Source organism: Erinaceus europaeus, chromosome 3, assembly GCF_950295315.1.
Source record: "Erinaceus europaeus chromosome 3, mEriEur2.1, whole genome shotgun sequence".
Lineage (NCBI taxonomy): Eukaryota > Metazoa > Chordata > Mammalia > Eulipotyphla > Erinaceidae > Erinaceus > Erinaceus europaeus.
Window position 1 is genome coordinate 165,851,149 of NC_080164.1, and position 19,920 is coordinate 165,871,068.

Sequence of the window (19,920 nt, forward strand, 5' to 3'; positions counted from 1 at the left end):
ATACCTTCAGCTGGAGCCAGGCAGTGGCTTACCTGGTAGGGCACATACATTACCATGATCCAGGGTTAATCCCCCAGCCCTCACTTGCAGAAGGTTGGGGGAAAGCTTCATGAGTGGTCAAGCAGTACAGCAGGTATCTCTCCTCTCTGCTTCTTCCTTCCTCCCTCTGTCCCTTTATATATTTTGGTTTTTCATCCTCTATCAAAAAGAAAAAAATGAAATTGGTCACTAGGATCAGTGGAGTCAGATTATAAACACCAAATCCTCATGATAACCTAGGCACCAAAATAAAAGAAAGACTTTAATTATAGATTTGGTGGGTCATTTTCCTTTATCTCAAAGCCCTGTGCAATAGTAGCATCCTCAAGAATATGGCTTTGAGTCTGAGGACTGGGTGTGTGGCCTAAAGTGCCTTTATTTATTTTTTTTTAATGCTAAGGCTTCATATATCTGTGATGCCATGGTTCCTGGACCAACAGTTACATTATTTTAAAGATGAGAGATAGGGAGAGAGAGAGAGAGAAAGAGAGAGAGTGAGAGAGAGAGAAAGAGAAAAGAAACATCAAAGTATCATTTCACCATCCGTGGAGCCCCTCCCCTACCTCACTCCCAACAATCCACATGGGATGCCAGGGTTCAAACCTAGAATTCCTGCATGGCAAAGCATCTGCTCTACTGGGTGAACAGGCTTACAGTCTAATGTTTCTTACCTAAGTGAGGAATTTAGTGACTAGGATGAGAGATCATTTAGAAAGTAACATCCTCTGGTTGGTTTGTTCTGTTGTTGCTGTAACACTAATTTACCACATTGTATATGTTCCAGGAATACTTTCGCACACCTCTTCAAATGGAAGGAGAGTAACATACTCAAAACCCAGTATTTTCTTCAAGTGGAAGAGCAACTATAGCATTTTCAAGCCCTCATTTAGTGAGAAGTGAAAGAAAGGCGTTGGAATGGCAGCCCACTTGGCTTCATGAGACATGTCAGAGAAAGGTCAAGTCACGGTGGTAAAGTTAAAAATTAGTTACCTTTGCTCTTGATATGACTGAATAAGCACATTAACAGTTTATGAAAGGTGTGGTGAAACCTCCTAAGGAAACAAAAATAGAGCATGTAGCCAGTTTAGGGGAGTGACAAGCCTCACACCTCAGTGTGTGTGTGTGTGTGTGTGTGTAGGGGGGAGTTGAGTGACCTGACTGGGAGGTTCGTTCCTGTTTCATAACTATTATTATTATTTCTCTGGAAGGATTTATCTTTGATTGCTAATAGCACTTCATTTTCCACTTTCCTCCATCCTCTGAATTGACATCATTACCTACGCCCAGAGCCATTATGAGCACTAAGCCAATGCTGGGGCACTAATCTTTATTAGATGAAAACAGCACCAGCTTTTCTGCCAACCCACAGGGTTATAAATCTTGAAATATCACTATGCCCAAGGCTTACTGGATTGTGTTGTTAGGATTGTTGCATATCTAGCTGAATCCAGTCTAGCAAAAGATTGATATATGTGGATATCAACTTTCTTCTTCCTTCCTTCCTTTCTTTCTTCGTGATACCAATTTTCAGTAGCTGCCAAAGTGAATATTGTGAAGGAAAATAAAAAGCTCTTTTATAACAACCCTACTATCTTAATTCTGTATTTAGCATTTAAAACATGGCTTTATAGTAGCATTGCTCATAGTTTGTTCTAAATAATATTCATTTATAAGGTGACACACAGATACAGACTAACTGTAAATTATTTAAAATAGGCTGATTTTCATGACTGTCATCACTACATATATACTAGGTTGTTGCACAAAAACACTCTAATACTGGGTCTACATAATGTGTATATGGCATGTGATGCTCTCCCAGCAATGGGAATCAATCTTCACATGGATAACAAAACTGTGGTCCTCAAGTAGATAGACAATAAAGAAATGTAAACATTCTGTAAGAGGCAATATTGGTGAGCCTGAGTACTTGCTCCACAGTATTATAAAGGAGACTTGGGCTTTGTTATTTAACCTCTGAAGCTTAGTTTCTTTATTTACATGATGTCTATAATAAAAGAAACTGATTCCAAGAGTTGGCAAGGATCATATGAGATGTTTATATAATTAGTATAGCAGAAAATAGTATGGTTGGATTATTGTTATATTTTGTTATGAATAATTACGGCTTATTAAAGTTAACCCTGATACAAAGTGGTTTACTCATGTTAACCTTAAAAATATCACGAAATTTTTATAATGCTACTATTTTTTTTACAGAAGAGGGAAGTGATATACTGAGATCTTTTTATAAATTTATTCCCTTTTATTGCCCTTGTTTCATTGTTGTAGTTATTATTGTTGTTGTTGTTATTGATGTTGTTGTTGAATAGGACAGAGAGAAATGGAGAGAGGAGGGGAAGACAGAGAGGGAGAGAGGAAGAGAGACACCTGCAGACCTGCTTCACTGCTTGTGAAGTGACTCCCCTGCAGGTGGGGAGCCAGGATCCTTATGTCAGTCCTTGTGCTTTGCGCCACGTGCGCTTAACCCACTGCGCTACCACCCAACTCCCAAGGTACTGAGATCTTGAACAATGTGTCCAGTGTCATACAACTGTTAGGTGATGGGGGTAGAATCGGGGCCCAGAATGTACAGGCTTAAACCACACTTACTTGACTAGCATAACTATGACATAACTATTTCCCAAGTCGTGACAGGTCAGCAACAAAGAACATTGTTGGCAAAAGTTCAAAGAAACGGGAAATGGGAGTTTCCAACCAAAATGCATTCACAAGAGCTAGAGTCTCTTCTTGTTGTTTTTGCTTGCCCACAGACAATGTCATTGGAATAATGACTCAAGGGACTGAATAATGAGGCATTACCTCATCGATCCAGTTACTCTGGAAAGAAGAATTTTGATGTGCAAAACTAGAGGATATCAACACACAGAGCCAGCTAATGTCTGAGAAAAATGCTCATCTTCATTTGTAAGTGAGGTGACAGACTCTTCCAGTGTGTGAGCACATGAAAGAGCCACCATGGAATAAGGTTCAACCAGCCTTCAGGGTAACTTGACAGAACATATCAGGATTTCCATTTTTTTTTTTTTTTTTTTTGCCTCTAGGATTATCACTGGCACTATGAATCCACTGTTCCTGGAGGCCATTTTTTCCATTTTATTCAATAGGGCAGAGAAAAATTGAGAGGGGAGAGGGAGGTACAGAGGGAGAGAGAAATATAGACGCCTAAAGGCCTGCTTCACTGCTTGTGAAGTATCCCCTCTATAGGTGGGGAGTGGGGTCTTGAACTTGTATACTTGCACAGGTCCTTGCACTTAGTACTTTGTACACTTAACCCGATGCACCTCCACTGCCAGGCCCTCCCAGCATTTCCTGAATAGGTGAATACTCAACTATCCAGTCAATTACACCTTTAGAATTCAATTCTAAAAATGCTCATTTAAACACTATTTATAATAGAGCATTGCAAAGAGCCTAATTAGGAACTTGGTTTGCATATGGCAATGTGAATTTTTTTCCCCCTAAGGAAATGGCCAGGGATGTGTACAAAGAAAGATCTATCAACACAAATGTTGATGGTAGTAAATAGTAAATATAGCCCAAAGAAGAAAAAGGTGGGGGGGGGAGGGATGACTACAATTGTAGAAAGAGAGAAATGAAATCAATTCCAATGCACTCATATAATTCAGGAGCTGTTGTTTAGAAGTCCATAAATTTGTATGCAAACAAGACTCAGAGGCCACATGCTAAGAGGTTAACAGTCATGATCTCAGTTTCAGGCCTAAAGTGAACTTTAGTTTCTTTGTGATTTCCAGATTTCTGACTTCTTGTGTCAAGTATGTTTGACTGCTTGCACATAAAAAATAATAAATAGGGAGAGATAATTACTTCAGTGTGACAGAGTGTAGAAGGTCCATACTGATCAATATGCTAAAGTGCAAGTAATAGAAAACCCAGATGACACTATTCATACAAGAAGAACTTTACTGGGTCGGTGACAAAACTCAACCAGTCAGAACACCAGCTTGTGTGCCTAAGGCTCCAGAGATCACTGGTTCGATTCTGGAAACCACCGGATGGTAGGACTGAGCAATGGTCTGGTCTCCTTCCTCATAATACTTAAAATAAAAATTAAAAGCAACCAAGCAAACAAACAAACTAAAGCCTGCACGGTAACCTGACTGTGTCTAGTGTTTATCAGGAATTCCTGAGATAATCTGATATTTTAAACAATACATTTTAATTTTAAATTTAAATTTTACTTATTAATTAGTTCTTTTGGATAGAGGTAGAGGGAAGGGAGAAATAGAAAGGGAGACAGAGAGAGAGAGAGAGAAACCTGTAGTACTGCTTCATAGCTATTGAAGCTTCCCCCCTTACAGATGGGGACTTTGGTCTTGAACTTGGGTCCTTGTGCACTGTAACTAACATGTGTCACCCCCCTCACCCCCTAGTCCCCTGACATGTTTTAAACTCGACCTATTTGTTCTTTCTTTCTTTCTTTCTTTCTTTCTTTCTTTCTTTCTTTCTTTTTTTTAAAGGAAATTGTTATCAAAGCTTTACTGTGTTTGTGACTCTGTATACCTGGGGTTGAAAACTATTTCATGCTTCCATGGCAAAAGGAAGAAGCAAACATTCACCTTTCATTTTTGTCATACCTTTTCATACTAGACCTTCCCTACATGCTTGCTGTGAGGAGAGGCGGGAGAGCCCACTCCATGCCCCACACAGCTCACTGGCTCACTGGCCATCTCTCCTCCCTTGACTTGGGACAACCTGAAGGCAGTTCTTTTTTTTTCTTTCTCTCTCTCTTTCTTTCTTTCTTTCTTTCTTTCTTTCTTTCTTTCTTTCTTTCTTTCTTTCTTTCTTTCTTTTTATATGTATTTCCATGAAACTTCACTTAGGAAGACATATGGGATTTGAAAATGTCAGTGCAGGGAGAGAGGCAGGAAGTGTCAAAGAGTTTTGTGCTCCTGTCCTTTGTTTACAGAGTGGGTTCAAAGTCGTGCTGGGCCTGCAAGAAAAGCAAACAAAGTGATCCGTGCCTGCTTCAAATGACATCTGCCTCCTCGGACAATCCTTATCTTATTTTGGTTTGTTTTCTTAATTAACTTCCATAGAGAATGCTATTCATCATCATCATCATCATCATCTTCATCATCATCATCATCATCATCATTATATTATCATGATGGTCACTCTGGGTTGATTTCTTTTCAGACAGAAAGAGAGGCAGAGAGGGAAGGAGAGAGGGAGGGAGGGAGTACACAGCACCTAAGTTTTCCCCCAGTGATGTAGCATTCCTATATAGTGTCCTGGGGACTTGAACCTGGGTCCTGTGTGTGGCCATACAAGTGCCCTGCTGTGTGAGCTACCTCACCACCCCCAGCCCACTCTTGATTATGAAAGGTTCTCAGTTGATGGCACAAGCAAGGCTTGAACTTTTTGTTTTTCATTTCCAGAAGGAAGTTTGTACAGATCCTTCCAGAATCAGACTCTTCTGTGATAAATCACTGTGTCTTTGCTGGAGAGAGCAACAAGAAAACCTCAGCAATTGACAGCTTCGGAGGGAAAGGAAAGAAAGATGGAAAGAAAGGAATCAGCAAGGCTAATGTCACACTGCAAGTGAGGGATAGCTTTGAAAGTTACACGATTCAAAATATTCCACACAGACAACAGCAGGGCTTGGCATCTGATGTGATAACTGATCTGTTTTCCCATGTGGTTACTGCTACAGAAAAAAATTCCCCATCTTGTAGCTCATGAGTCAACAGAATTCTGCAAAAGAAAAAAAAAGTGTCATAAAATGTCAGAGAAAACATTTCTTCCCCCAGGGACAAAGAAAGGGTGGAGGTGGGGAGAGGGAGCCTCACGGAGGGGAGTGGTTTTCCTGGCCTACAGCGGTCTGCCCCACATAAAAAGTAAGTCCCCTCATAAAGAAACCAAAGGTGTGAACTAAACCAGACAAAACTGGAAGAATAAGTAATAAATAAACATTTAGAATAGTTACCAGAATTGGGAAGGGAAGGGAGGTGGGCATACTGGGTAAAAAAAAAAAAAAAAAAGTCAGTTGTATGGTGAAAGGTGGAATTGAACTCTTCGTGGTGAACTTGAATAGAATATGCAGATGTCAATTTTTGATGATGCACACATCAGACTTCTATCATGTTAAGATACACTGTACATAGGGAATCAGGCGGTAGCACAGTGGGTTAAGCACAGGTGGCCAAAACGAAGGGACTGGTGTAAGGATCCCAGTTTGAGATCCCGGTTCGAGCCCCTGGCTTCCCACCTGCAGGGGTGTTGATTCACAAGTGTTGAAGCAGGTCTACAGGTGTCTATCTTTCTCTCCCCCTCTACGTCTCCCCCTCCCCTTTCCATTTCCCTCTATCCTATAAAACGACAGCATCATAATAACTACAACAATAAAACAACAAGGGCAACAAAAGGGAATAATAAATAAATAAATATGTTTTTAAAAAGATACATTGTACATGACTAAAAATAAGTGAGTGCTTCACTGGTTTCTGCAGGACTGTGACAGAGACTTCCAGAACAACTACCTTGAGTTCCTGGCTCCCTCCCCACTCACAGAACATAACTTACCAAAGACCTAAAGTAATAATCTGTAAAGGGCAACATCCTATTTGCAGATACCCGATTTCTGCCAGAAATGACTTTTATTTATTTATTTTTTTCAGAGGATTTTCTAGGTCAAAGGAGTAGATCCTAGAAGATTCCAGGAAACCTTACACCCTTAAACTTTGAGGACTGGTGCCCTCAAAGAGAACATGCATCAGAGGCTGGGTGGTAGCACACCGGGTTAAAGTGTGAAGCACAAGGACTGGGTCAAGGATCCAGGTTTGAGCCTCCTGTTCCTGAACTGCAGGGGAAGGGTCACTTCACAAGAAGTGAAGCAGGTCTCTCCTCCTCTCTGTTTTCTCCATCTCTCTCATTTTCTCTCTGTCCAATCCAACAACAACATCAGCAGCAACAACAACAACAATAACAGCAACAACAAAAATGGGGAAAAATGAGGTGGACACTAGGAGCAGTGAATTTGTAGGGCAGGGCAAAAAAAAAAAAAAAAAAGAAAACATTCATCGGTCCTCAAATGCACAAAGGGCACTGTAAAATCTGAATTGTAAAGGCCACAAAGCACAGAATCAGACTAGTTTAATTACTTGAGTTGAAGGCTCGCAAAAATGTGGAGTCAGGAATAGGACTCAGTAGGTAAAATTCATGGCTTCCCAGCATGAATCTCTGAGTTTGAGGCCCTGCATAACATGGGGCCATCAACGACAGAGATGGCTCTCATAAAAACATACAGTAGAAAAATTGGACCGGGAGGGGCTGGGTGGTGATTGAGCACATGTGTTATAAGGTACGAGGACCATGGTTCAAGCCTGCAGCCCCCCACCTGCAGAATGAAAGTGTTATAAGTAGTGAAGCAGTGCTACAGATCTCTCTCTCTCTCTCTCTCTCTCTCTCTCTCTCTCTCTCTCTCTCTCCTCTCTCTCAATTTCTGGCTGTCTTTATCAAATAAATAAAGATAATACAAAAAAATTTTATAAAGATTATACAAATTGGACTGGGTGGTCCTCAGTGGTGAAGCACACCCAAGATCCCAGCACCCACCTCTACACACACGCACACAGTGCATTAAAAAGTAATTACATTTGAAGACCATTTTAAGATTATGTTTGGATTTCCTTTAGAACAACGCCCAAGGGAGCATGAGGACTGCTGAAATTCAGAGCCAATTGTCAAAACAAATGCGTCACTCACTGCCAAAGGATTTCAAAAGGAACATGATAGCAGCCCTTTAGAAAAAATTTCAGGCAGAGTTCTGTTGGATGTGGAAGGCTGACACATTGAAAGGCATTTTGTCTAAATTTAAGGGGCAATTTCCAAAGAGAAGGTAGGCACATGATTCAAGGGACTTCCAAACAGTGTTTGGCACAATGATGCTGGAGTGCCAAGGTCCTCTCTTCCATGCATCACCCTGGGATCTCTGTGTCCCTTTGTCACCTATAGCACAGGGCCCAGGGCACATAGAAACCAGAATAGGGGAGCCGGGCGGTAGGTAGCACAGCGGGTTAAGCGCACGGGGCACAAAGCGCAAAGACCAGCATAAGGATCCCTGTTCGAACTTCCGGCTCCCCACCTGCAGGGAAGTCTCTTCACAAGCGGTGAAGCAGGTCTACAGGTGTCTATCTTTCTCTCCCCCTCTCTGTCTTCCCCACCTCTCTCCATTTTTCTCTGTCCTGTCCAACAACGACAACATCAATAACATCAACAAGAAAACAAGGGCAACAAAAGGGAATAAATAAATAAATAAATAAATATTTTAAAAAAGCAAAGAAACCAGAATAGAGCGATTCCCATTCATTTAGCACACAGTTAGCTGATCAATAACAGTGCATATTAAAGATGAAGTTCTGGATTCTGAAAATATAGCCAATGAAGTACAATCAATCCAGGCACCCACATAGCAGACTATCTGGTGGGGGGTAGAGATTGTTGTCGAATAAGGTTAGATTTCATGTATCAGATGTGAAGGAGACAACCAGTCAGGCAACTGAAGGACAAGCATTCTAGGCCGAGGGAAGAACAAGCACCAATATCCAGAGGCATGTGACATTTGGGTAAACTGAGGAAGAGCAAAAAAGGCCAGTTACAGAGGAGAAACTGAAGCTGGGGTTAGGTAGGTGAGATCAAAGCAGAGTCTTCTGGGAGGCAGACTGGGGAAGGCCTCATGAGTCATGAGGAGATTGGACTTTATTTCTGAACCAGCTGAAAAGTTGTCGGTGGCAACGGTGTGACGTAATCTGACTCAGAAGTGAACAAAGTGACCTGCCAGCCATACTGAGTTCAGAGTGACACTGACAAGAGCAGTTACGGGTGATTGGTCACTAACTTTGCCATCACTACGGCCACACATGTGTCTGTGACAAACATCTAGACACTGGTGGCAAGGACCAGTGTGTAGGAGATAGAAATAAGACCCTGGGTCATTTTGAATTTTGAATTATTGTTTTCTTTCTTTCTTCTTTTTTTTAGTTTTATTTATTTATTTTAGATAGAGACAGAAAAATTGAGAGGAAAAGGGGAAAGTAGAGGAGGAAGAGAGAGACACCTGCAACAATGCTTCACTACTTGTGAAGAGTCCCCCCTGCAGGTAGGAACCTGGGTCCCTGAGCACTTGATGTGTGTGCCTTACCAGGTGTGCCATCTCTCAGTCCCCTGAATTCTTGCTTTTTTTTTTTTAATTCTTTTTCTGCATTACTGCTTTCCTCCTTTCTCCATAATAACTCTGTTCAGAATAATAGAAACTAACTAGAGTTGGAATCAACATCCCAGGACCTTACTCTGTTCAGAATAACAGAAACTAACTAGAGTTGGAATCAACATCCCAGGACCCCAGAAATAGCAGCACACCATTCAGTCATTTCAACAGCAGCGCTTTGATTGTACTCATGCAACATTTCTGGATCCCAGAACCTGAGGGGGCGTCTGTGCTGTGATAGGAACCAAGTGTCTAAAGGTGTCCGAGATGGAAACAAACACTCAAGGAAAAAAAAAAAAAATCCAGAGTCACTTCTGTTTTAGAAACCAGTTTGTTGTCAGGGGATGGGAAGTAGGGGGCTGGTATTAGTGTCCTTGGTTCTAGCCACAACTTGGCGAGGAAGGGAGGGGAATGAAGAAGGGCGGGGTGTCACAGCCTTCCTTTGCTGAGTGCTAGTCTCCCAGGCACTCTTTTCTTTTGGGGATGCCACATTCTGTGTTTCTGGAAGCTAAGACTCTTTACCTACAGATGTGTCAGCCCCTGGGATTTATCTTGACCGTGACACAAGGAAGGGAGTGCTTTTGCGGCATGGTCTTACAACACCAAGCCTCTCCTGGTCTTGGGACAGAGGTTAAAAGCGAGTTTTAGGGGTGGTGGGAAAAGGGGGGATGGTAAAAAAAAAAGTGAGTTTTGGGCTGTGGAGATTGTTCGGCAAGAGAGCACAGAACTTGCATGCATGGGGCCCAAATTCAACCCTTAGCACAGCATTTGCCTGAGCTGGTTTCTTCTTTCTCCCTCAATATCTCTCTGTCTCTTCTCTCCACCCACCCCCCCCAATTAAAAAAAAGTGTCAGGGAGATAAAAATTAGACTTTCTTTTTTAAAAAGTTTTTTTTATATTTCTTTATTCCCTTTTGTTGCCCTTGTTACTGTTGTTGTTATTGATGCCGTCGTTGTTGGATAGAACAGAGAGAAATGGAGAGAGGAGGGGAAGACAGAGAGGGGGAGAGAAAGATATACACCTGTAGACCTGCTTCATGGCCTGTGAAGTGACTCTCCTGCAGGTGGGGAGTCAGGGGCTCGAACCGGGATCCTATGCCAGTCTTTGCGCTTCGTGCCACATGCGCTTAATCAGCTGTGCTATACCCTGACTGTCTAAAAATTAGACTTTCATGTCCCAGAGATCATAGATTCAATGCCTGGCACCATGTATCAGAGTTAAGCAGTGCTCTAGTCTCTCTCTTTGTTGCTCTCTAATAAGAAAAATCTTTAAAAAAATTGGAATACCATAGAGGTCCTACATGCCCATTTAAAAGTATTCACAAGGAATTTTTAAAATATGGAAAGTGAAAAATCCTACTCTAGGGGAAAGAACTCATTGGGGGCCAGGGAGACAGCATAGTAGTTATGCAAAAAGACTTCTAGGCCTGAGGCTCCCAAGTCCCAGGTTCAATCCCAGGTACCACCATAAGCTAAAGCTGAGCATGCTCTAGTCTCTCTTCCTCTCCACCCCCCCACCCCATTTTTCACTCTATTTTTCTTTCATTACAATTAAACAAATGACAAATACATATATTTTTAAATTACCTATTGGGAATAACTTGATTTATAGCCTTTCCAAATCTAGGTGCTTATTGAAAATGCAGACTCATGGGGTCCCCTCCCAAGCTACCCTAATGGGAGCAGGGTGTTGGATTAGGATTCAGTGTCACAGGTCCACCAGGTAATTCTCACTTTCTCTCAAGTGTGAGAGGTCCACTGTCCCCTCTGTGTACGTATGCATAGTTATCATTTTACACAGAGATTAAACAAACACTTACCCCCACACATAAAAGGAGTCATAATGTAGCTGGGTTAACTGAAATGAATATCACTGAAAAAACTTGTTTTTGCTCCTTTATGCCACAGTATTTTACATGTTTAAAATGGTATACTGGAGCAGAGACGGATGTCCGGTCTTAATTGAACCCACTGCTGGGCATTTGTGCTGTTCCCCATTGTTCTCAGTTTGGGATCATTTCTTCTCTATTTGGTAGATGTAAATCCTGGTCTAGTATTTACCTTCCTTGTGACTCATGTATGGTTTCCTTCATATAAAAAAAAAACAAGTTACTAACAGTTTCCTCAAGGTTACTGTGAACATTGCAAAAGCTTATGTGGAGGCAAGGGCACACAATTACTTTCCCTTGAAAAGAATCAGTGATGCAGAAACAACTGACATCCAGGCACTTTCTCGGTGACCTCACTCTTCCGTGTAAAAAGCTGGTGTTCTAAGACAAGTTTCTTAGAACACTGCAGGGTTGTGGCTTGATGTCAAGGGGACTGCTACTGTGGACACCCCTAGTCTCCACATGCAAATCAAGATGTGTTTTCTGTTTTGCCTGGTGCACATGCACGTATGTATGCACACACACACACACACACACACACACACACACGGCTTGCTATAGACATTTCTTTACAGTGTGCTGGACAAGGTATTCCCTTTCAACTTATTGCTATAGAAATGTTGCACTAACAGTACAAAAGTTGGTCACATATATGCCTCAAGTATTAACATGTACCACTCAGTCTTGCAGACTTGCATACACAAACACTCACAAATGCACAGGTTGATACACAGGTGCACAGACACATAAAAACATACTTAAATACACACACACAGTGAGCCAGGTAGAAACATATAAATACACACAAAGATGCATAGATCAACACACAGGTATAGATAGATATCTACACACACAGACACTCATGGACAGACACACATTTTTGACCTGGGCCTTCCCCCCCCCCACAACAAACCATTTTATTTATAAGACAATTGTTGATACATGAGTACAGTTTCTTATCTGTACCCTAGGACCTGAGCCTTTGGAGGGTCATTTGTAGCTAGGGTGGCCAATTCTTTCTTCTTCTTTTTTGTCTGGAATTTTCCTGATGTTCTCATTGACAGTCCTGCAACCAGGAACCCTGTCAGACCCAGGAAAATTAGGGCTATAGTGGTGCCTGTTTGGCCCACTTCTGCATACATACATAAGTGTGTATGTACTAAAAGCAAGAGCATCATTCCTATACTAGTCAAACTCCTAGAAATTCACTTTAATATGAAATTTCTATTCACTCTGCAGACCTTTTGCCAAATTTTGACAATCTTCCCAGTAATGATTTTTGCAAAAAAGGAACCTGTTACCTACTTCCTTAGCCCTATTTTTCATTTGACTTTCTTTGTGTGAGTGAGAAAGTGAGAATGAACAAAGCACAAAGCACCACTCCACCACCCATGACGTTCCACTGATTTTGTTTTTGTTGCTCAGATGTGGTGCTTGGAATCAAAACCAAATTGTGGCCTACCACTGAGTTCCACACCCCCCCCCCCCGCCCCCTCTGCCTCTCCCTGTAAACAAATATATATTTTTTCTTTTTATTGAAACATAGTTGTGCTCCTGTTTCCCTGTTGTCTATAGCTTCTTTTACACTATTATGGTGGGATTGAGAAGGTACAACACAGACTCCATGACTCAAAACTCTAATCTGTTTATTAGCTGGACTTTCCAGAAAAATGTTTGTCTGCTGTCAGATCCTGTGGCATGAGGCCTGAGGAAAAATCTGTTAAACACTCACAGAGTGGGGTAGTGGCCATGGTATGAAAATTCAGGGGGTTGTTTGCATTCCTACCCTACAGCCAGCCCAGTGGTGTGAAGCACTCCTCAGTTTAGGTAATCACGCACACAGGTTGGTATCAAGCCACAGTCTACTTAAAAGAGATGAACTGTTTCTTTAAGCACAATTATAAATTATCAAGAGAGAGGTACAGGGTGCCAAGTCATGGTAATTAAAGCCAATGACCAAAAGCAGTCTGATCAAAAATTTTCCATATCAAAATGTTGCTCTCTCCAGCTGAATATCTTTTTCTAGTAAATATTTGGTACAGCAGAACTCCAGGGCTTAAGAGAATCCAACCAAATCCTCCAGTGTGCCTAGTGAAGACAGGATCCCTTCTGGCACTAGACGTGGTAAAACTAGAAGATAAGGGTTATTGTTGGGTCAAACGTATCAATTAAGAGTTGGGAGGTAGCACAGTGGTTACGCAAAAGACTTTTACGCCTGAGGCTCCAAGGTCCACAGGTACAATCCTAACTACTATAAACAGGAGCTGAACAGTGCTCAGATTTTATTTTAAAATAGGTGGGCAGGCCTGGGGAGGGGAGAAAACATAACGGTTCTGCAAAAACTTTTGTGCTTGAGGCTCTGAGGTCCCAGGTTTAATCCCCAGCACCACCATAAACCAGAGCTGAGCTGTGTTCTCTCTCTCTTTCTCGGAAGCTAGGACAGGATTAGGCCATATTGAATGTGTAGCCCTGAAGGTTGTGTTTTGTGATAGGAAGAGGAAGTTCTGGAAAATCAATTAAGAACTCAAAGTAACTTAATCTTGTTGATTGTTCCTCTGTGTGGGGAACGCCCATGTAGTGCTGCAATGACCAGCTACAGGAAAAGATGAAAAAAAAATTTTAGAGTCAAGTCTATATGATTAAAGGAGAAAGTTAAACACCATTTTGGTGACATTTGGCCACAGATAAAATAAATAAGAAGAAGAAGGAGAAGGAGGATGGGGGGGGGGGGGAGAAAGAGAAGGAGAAAGAGAAGGAGTAGAAGAAGTAGTGGAGTAGGAGAAGGAAAAGAAAAATTCTGGAATTTTTCTAAGGCCAAAGCAGCAGTAGCTTTGTTCCTCTTTCCTCCTGTTCTCCTTTCTTCATCTTCATCATCATCATCTCCTTCTTCCTCTTCCTCTTCCTCTTCTTCTTCTTCTTCTTCTTCTTCTTCTTCTTCTTCTTCTTCTTCTCCTTCTCCTTCTGCTTTTCCTCCTCCTCTTTTTCCTCCTCCTCCTCCTCTTCCTCCTTCTCCTACTCCTTCTCCTCCTACATATGTATTTATTTATTTATTTATTATTGGATAGAGACAGAGAGAAATTGAGAGGGGAGATAAAGCAGGAAAGAAATAGAGAGACACCTGCAGCTCTGCTTCATCATTTGAGAAGCTTTCTCTGTGCAAAAACTAGGGGCTTCAACCCGGGTCCTTGTACACTGTAATATGTGCAAAGCAGTGGCTTCTTATTGAAAAAAACAAAAAAGTGATACTTGTGACTTTGAAGCAGTTAAAGCAACTGAGAAACTGGGTAAATCTAGAAAATCCTGAGAGACATAAAAAGAAAACCTCAGATGATTATCAAATGGCAGAAGATGGAAAAGGAAAAGTCAACTGACGCAGGTCCGATGAAAGCACAGAAACTTCTGTCCAGGACAGCCACGGGGGGTGGGCGCTAAGAAGTCATGCTGGGACGGACTCTGGGAAGTAAAGAGGGCAGAACACTTGCTTTTTCTCTCTCTGGTCTCCTGCAGACACTTGTGAGCTCAGCACAGAACAGAGGTCCAATTTCCTTTAAAGAAAGTCTTAGAGACTATATGTTCATGTACCACACACACACACACACACACACACACACACTGAAAACCATATGTTGAAACTCTTTTTTAATTCATTTTATATATATATATATATATATATATATATATATATATATAATTTTTATTTATACAAAGGAAACATGGACAAAAACCATAGTATAAGAGGGTACAACTCCACCCAGTTCCCACCACCAGAACTCCATATCCCATCCCCTCCTCTGATAACTTTCCTATTCTTTATCCCTTTGGGAGTATAGACCAGGGATCATTATGGGGGTGCAGAAGGTGGAAGGTCTGACTTCTGTAACTGCTTCCCCACTGAACATGGGCATTGGAAGATTGATCCATACTCCTAGCCTGTAAACTCTTAACACATAAAAGACCTCAGGGGAGGCCCTTAGTGTGAGGTGAGGTTATAAGGAGAAGACAGAAGATCTTTCTCTCCAGAGGCAGCAAGAGAAGATCATGGCAGCAGGTCCTTACCAGACACTCATGAGCTGGAAACTTGATCTTGAACTTCCCAGCCTCCAGAACTGTTAAATGACTGTGGGTAAAGCTGTGTATGCAACTTAAGTTATGCTATAGAAGCCTGAAGTGAGTAAAACATAAAGCAAAAACTTTCTTTTTCTTCAGAAGAGTTGGGGGAAGATACATCTATAAAATGAACTGTCTGGGCTGAGTGGTGAAACACCCAGTCAAGGACACATGGTACAATGTGCACAGACTGGGGTTTAAGCCACCCACCTCCCTACCCCTATCTGCTGGTGGGGAGCCTCATGAGTGGTGAAGCAGTGCTTCAGGTCTCTCTCTATATATCTTTCCATCTCTATCTCCCCTTTCCACTTGTTTGCTTTGTCTCTATGTAGTAAATTAGTAAATACATTTATTTTTAATATATATTTTAAAATATTTATTTTTTCCTTTTGTTGCCCTTATTGTATTGTAGTTATTACTGTTGTTGTTATTGATGTCATTGTTATTGGATAGGACAGAGAGACATAGAGAGAAGAGGAGAAGACAGAGAGAGGGAGAGAAAGACAGACACCTGCAGACCTGCTTCACCGCTTGTGAAGCGATGCCCCTGCCTGGCGCTTCTTGCCACGTGCACTAAACCCGCTGTGCTATCGCCGACTCCCAGTAAATACATTTATTTTTAAAGAAAAATAATTATAAGATATATGCAAAATAAATGTCTAAAAGGACATTTTTTTCACACATGTTGATCTGCTTAATGATGACAGCATGCTCTGAAATCAGCAATATCAGTCCCTTTTTACATATTGAAATACCAAGGACTAGACAGTGATTTTTCTTCCTTCCTTCCTTCCTTCCTTCCTTCCTTCCTTCCTTCCTTCCTTCCTTCCTTCCTTCTTTCCTTTCTTCCTTCCTTTTCCTCCAGGGTTATCGCTGGGGCTTGGTGCCAGCACTACGAATCCACTACTTTTATAGGCTATTTCCCCCCATTTTATTGGACAGGACAGAGAGAAATTGAGAGGGAAGGGGAAGATAGAGAGGGAGAGAGAAAGATAGATACCTGTAAACCTGCATCACTGCTTATGAAGTGAACCGCTCCCTCAGGTGGGGAAGTGGGGGCTCGAACCGGGATCCTTGTGATTTGTACTATGTGCACTATTGCCACCACCAAGCCCCTCAGACAATGTTTTACCAGATTTACAAGATTATAAGATAATAGGGCTATAATTTTGCACCACTTCCACCACCAGAGTTCTGTGCCCTTCCACCCCACTGATAACCACCATAATTTTCCTTAGGTCTTGGGGATGGGTTGGTTATTCTTTTTTAAAAAACTTTTTTTCAATTTTATATGTTTCAATTATCTATATGCCACACATGACTGAAGTCATCCAGTAGCTGCCTGCCTGCCTGCCTGCCTTCCTTCCTTCCTTCCTTCCTTCCTTCCTTCCTTCCTTCCTTCCTTCCCTCCTTCCTTACTTCACAATCACCACCAGTTCCATCAATTTTTGTCCCAAAGAATGCAATGTCATCTTTTAAATTCCTAAGTAGTACTCCACTGAGTATGCATCCCATCACTTCTTTACCCAGAGAACCAGTCAAATTGAATGGTTTGCTCTGTGTTCAACAGTCTTCAAACTTGGGGGTTCTTGATTTATGGTTAGTGCATTTTTTTCATGGAGTTTTGGTGGTATTACAAATTGTGTATATGTAGTTGAGGGAGGTGTGACTGGAGCACTGTTTCATGAAGGGCCATGTCTCAAAATTCAGGGTTTTCTTACATGCAAGTCATGTGCTGTACAGCTGAGTCTCCTCTTTGACAAGCCCACCCCCCCCCAAGATCAGTGAATTTTACAGGGCACGACAAGGACTCAGATTCATCCATGTAATTGTTACTGTGCAGTAAGAAAAAGTCCATTCTAGAGGGTTCAGGTGGGGCAACTCTAATGAAGGGGCTACTTAAAGGGGCAGTGACTACCTGTAAAACCAAAAGAGGAAGCAGGGGGTACTAGCAGGGGGTACTAGCAGGGGGGTACTATTCTCTAGTTCATGCTCTGTGAAGCCCTAAAGGGCAGGAGCTGATACAGAAAGGTGGCTGGAGGTGCCAGGGATGGGCACTGAAGCAGGAAGCGGAAGGCAAGCAGTGCTCTGGCCCTCAGTGCTCCCTCCCAGAGTGTAAATTTATGTAGACTTGACTCTGTTATAGAATATTCCCCGCACTTCAGCAGTCTACAGCAGCATCCTGTAATAAAACACATTCCTATTTCTGTAGCTATTGCCTCTAATGGTGTTCAAAGAATGTAAGGAACCTCTCAGTCTCTGAGGTTCATTTTTGCTACCAAAATGAATGTCAGATTGCAGTTAAGGGATTATGGACCAGCAGTTCCATATTCACAAGGTTTCTTAGGATTCAGTAGTACCTCATCGTTAACATTAAGCATGATGGCTATCCTTATGTAGTCCATATTTTAACACACACACACACACACACACACACACACACACACACACACACACACACCTTCTAGAGAAATGGAAATTGACTTTATGAAGACTCTTAAAATTATTAATTAAAAAAATAAGGGAGGAAGGCAAACCGTTTAGCCCAAGAGGCTGGAAATGATTCACAGAAGGATCCCTTTAAATAGCAAGCATCCCGGTGGTTCCAGTTTGGCCCTCTGATAGAAAGCAGAGTTGCACTACTTTTTCAGAGTGAACTTCAACTGCTCCCTAAGGATAAGCCCCTGAGAGTGAAGACCAATTCTCCCATCTCTCTTTCCCCCAAGGCACCCTCTGGAAGGCATCCCCTGGAATGCCCAGGTTAGCAGAATTAGCAGAGTGAGGAGTGGCTTCTTGGAATTCAGTGGGGATCTTTAGTGGTAATTTTTGCTGGCAAGGCTGTCCGGGCTCCAGGTCTCCACAGTTCTCAGAACGACTTAACAGGAAGCCTCACCCTCTGACTGAGGAAGCTGAGGAAGGAAGGAAAGATGGCAATGTTGGGGGCCAAGAGTCTGTTAAACAATGAGCAAAGCCATGTAATCCCAGGGGACTGTGTCTCTGTGGTCAGAGGAAGCGTACCGCCCCCATCCAGGCTTCCCCTGCCCTCCATGTCTCCTTTCTCCCAAGCACATATGCAACCACTTCCTGGGGCCTACATGCTGGCTGCAGACTAGCTCAGGTCCTATTTCCCATGACTCAGCATTTGCACTCTAGGGTCTTTCTCTCTGAAGTACCTTCCCTCTTTACCCCCAAACTCCATCTCCTCTAATGCCCGTGCCCAACAACGGTGTCCTTCACTGGCTCCAAGATCACAGCTACCCTCTCTTGCAAGGAAGTTAATGCTGTTCCCTTCTTTCCCATCTTGAAGCTCTGGAAGGAACTCAGACTTTCCTCCCATCCTTACTCTGCAGCACCTGAATTCCAAGAGTTGTCTTCCCTATCATTTTACAAAATGCAAAGCTATATTTTAATATTTATTTTTTATTCCCTTTTGTTGTCCTTATTGTTTTATTGCCGTTGCTATTGATGTCATCATTGTTGGATAGGACAGAGAGAATTGAAGAGAGGAGGGGAAGACATAGAGGGGGAGAGAAAGACACCTGCAGACCTGCTTCACCTCCTGTGAAGCAACTCCCCTGCAGGTGGGGAGCCAGGGGCTTGAACCAGGATCCTTGTGCTTTGCGCCACCTGTGCTTAACCCACTGCGCTACTGCCTGATTCCTGCAAAGCTATTTTTGATGGACTCTCAAAATCTGCTTTATGTAGATTTGGTGCTAGGCTTGGGACTTTGAAGAGAAATAAAAACAACTTCACATATCATGAAGTTTCAGGCAATATCATTCCTGAGAGGAACATAGCACCCAACTAAGGCTAGAACCTCCAAGTCAAATGGGAACGAGATGAATGAATGTTAGGGATGAGTGTTCCTGGCAGAATAGCATGGCACAGGGCCAGGGGCTTGAGCACAAGAGAGAAAATCCAAGAACTGTAAATAACAGTGGCACTGGCACATGGAAGTCAAGCAGGAGGGCGTGGTGGAGAAGGGGCTGGGCCAAGGAAAAGTTGGACATTCATTCTGGTCTCACACTGTTGATTTATTTTTAAAGTATTTTTATTTTATTTATTATTGGATAAAGACAGAGAAAAATTGAGAAGGGAAGGGAAGATAGAGAGGGAAAAAGATAAGAGAGATACCTTCAGCCCTGCTTCACCACTTGTGAAGCTTCCTTCCTGCAGGGGCTTTGTTGGTTATTATGCCAGGCCCCCTGCTTTGCTTAATGCTCTGGTCTATTTACATAATCATTGTTTTATCTGAGACCTGCTCTGCCTGCAAGGCATTGATTTAATCCCCACTGGTTAGATGGAAGCTTTCCTCTCCACCCACTCTCCTACATATATCCTTTACCGACCTACCACTTCCACCTCAGAAGATATAAAGGCAGATGAATAAAGGCAGAATTGCATTGCCTTCCCGCTCAGCCACAAGAGTTCCTGGTTTCTCTCCCGTGTTGCTGAGTAAGCAGCAGCTTAGGTTGGCTCCTGTCGAATTCTCTCCAACTGGGAGAGCACATGCCTGGGAAGAAACACCCTCAGGCTAGCCTGGCAGGGCTTGAACCCAGGTCCTTGCACACTGTCATGTGTGTGCTTAACCAGGAGTGCCACTGCCTGACCCCAACCTGGTCTCACTGTAAAGAGT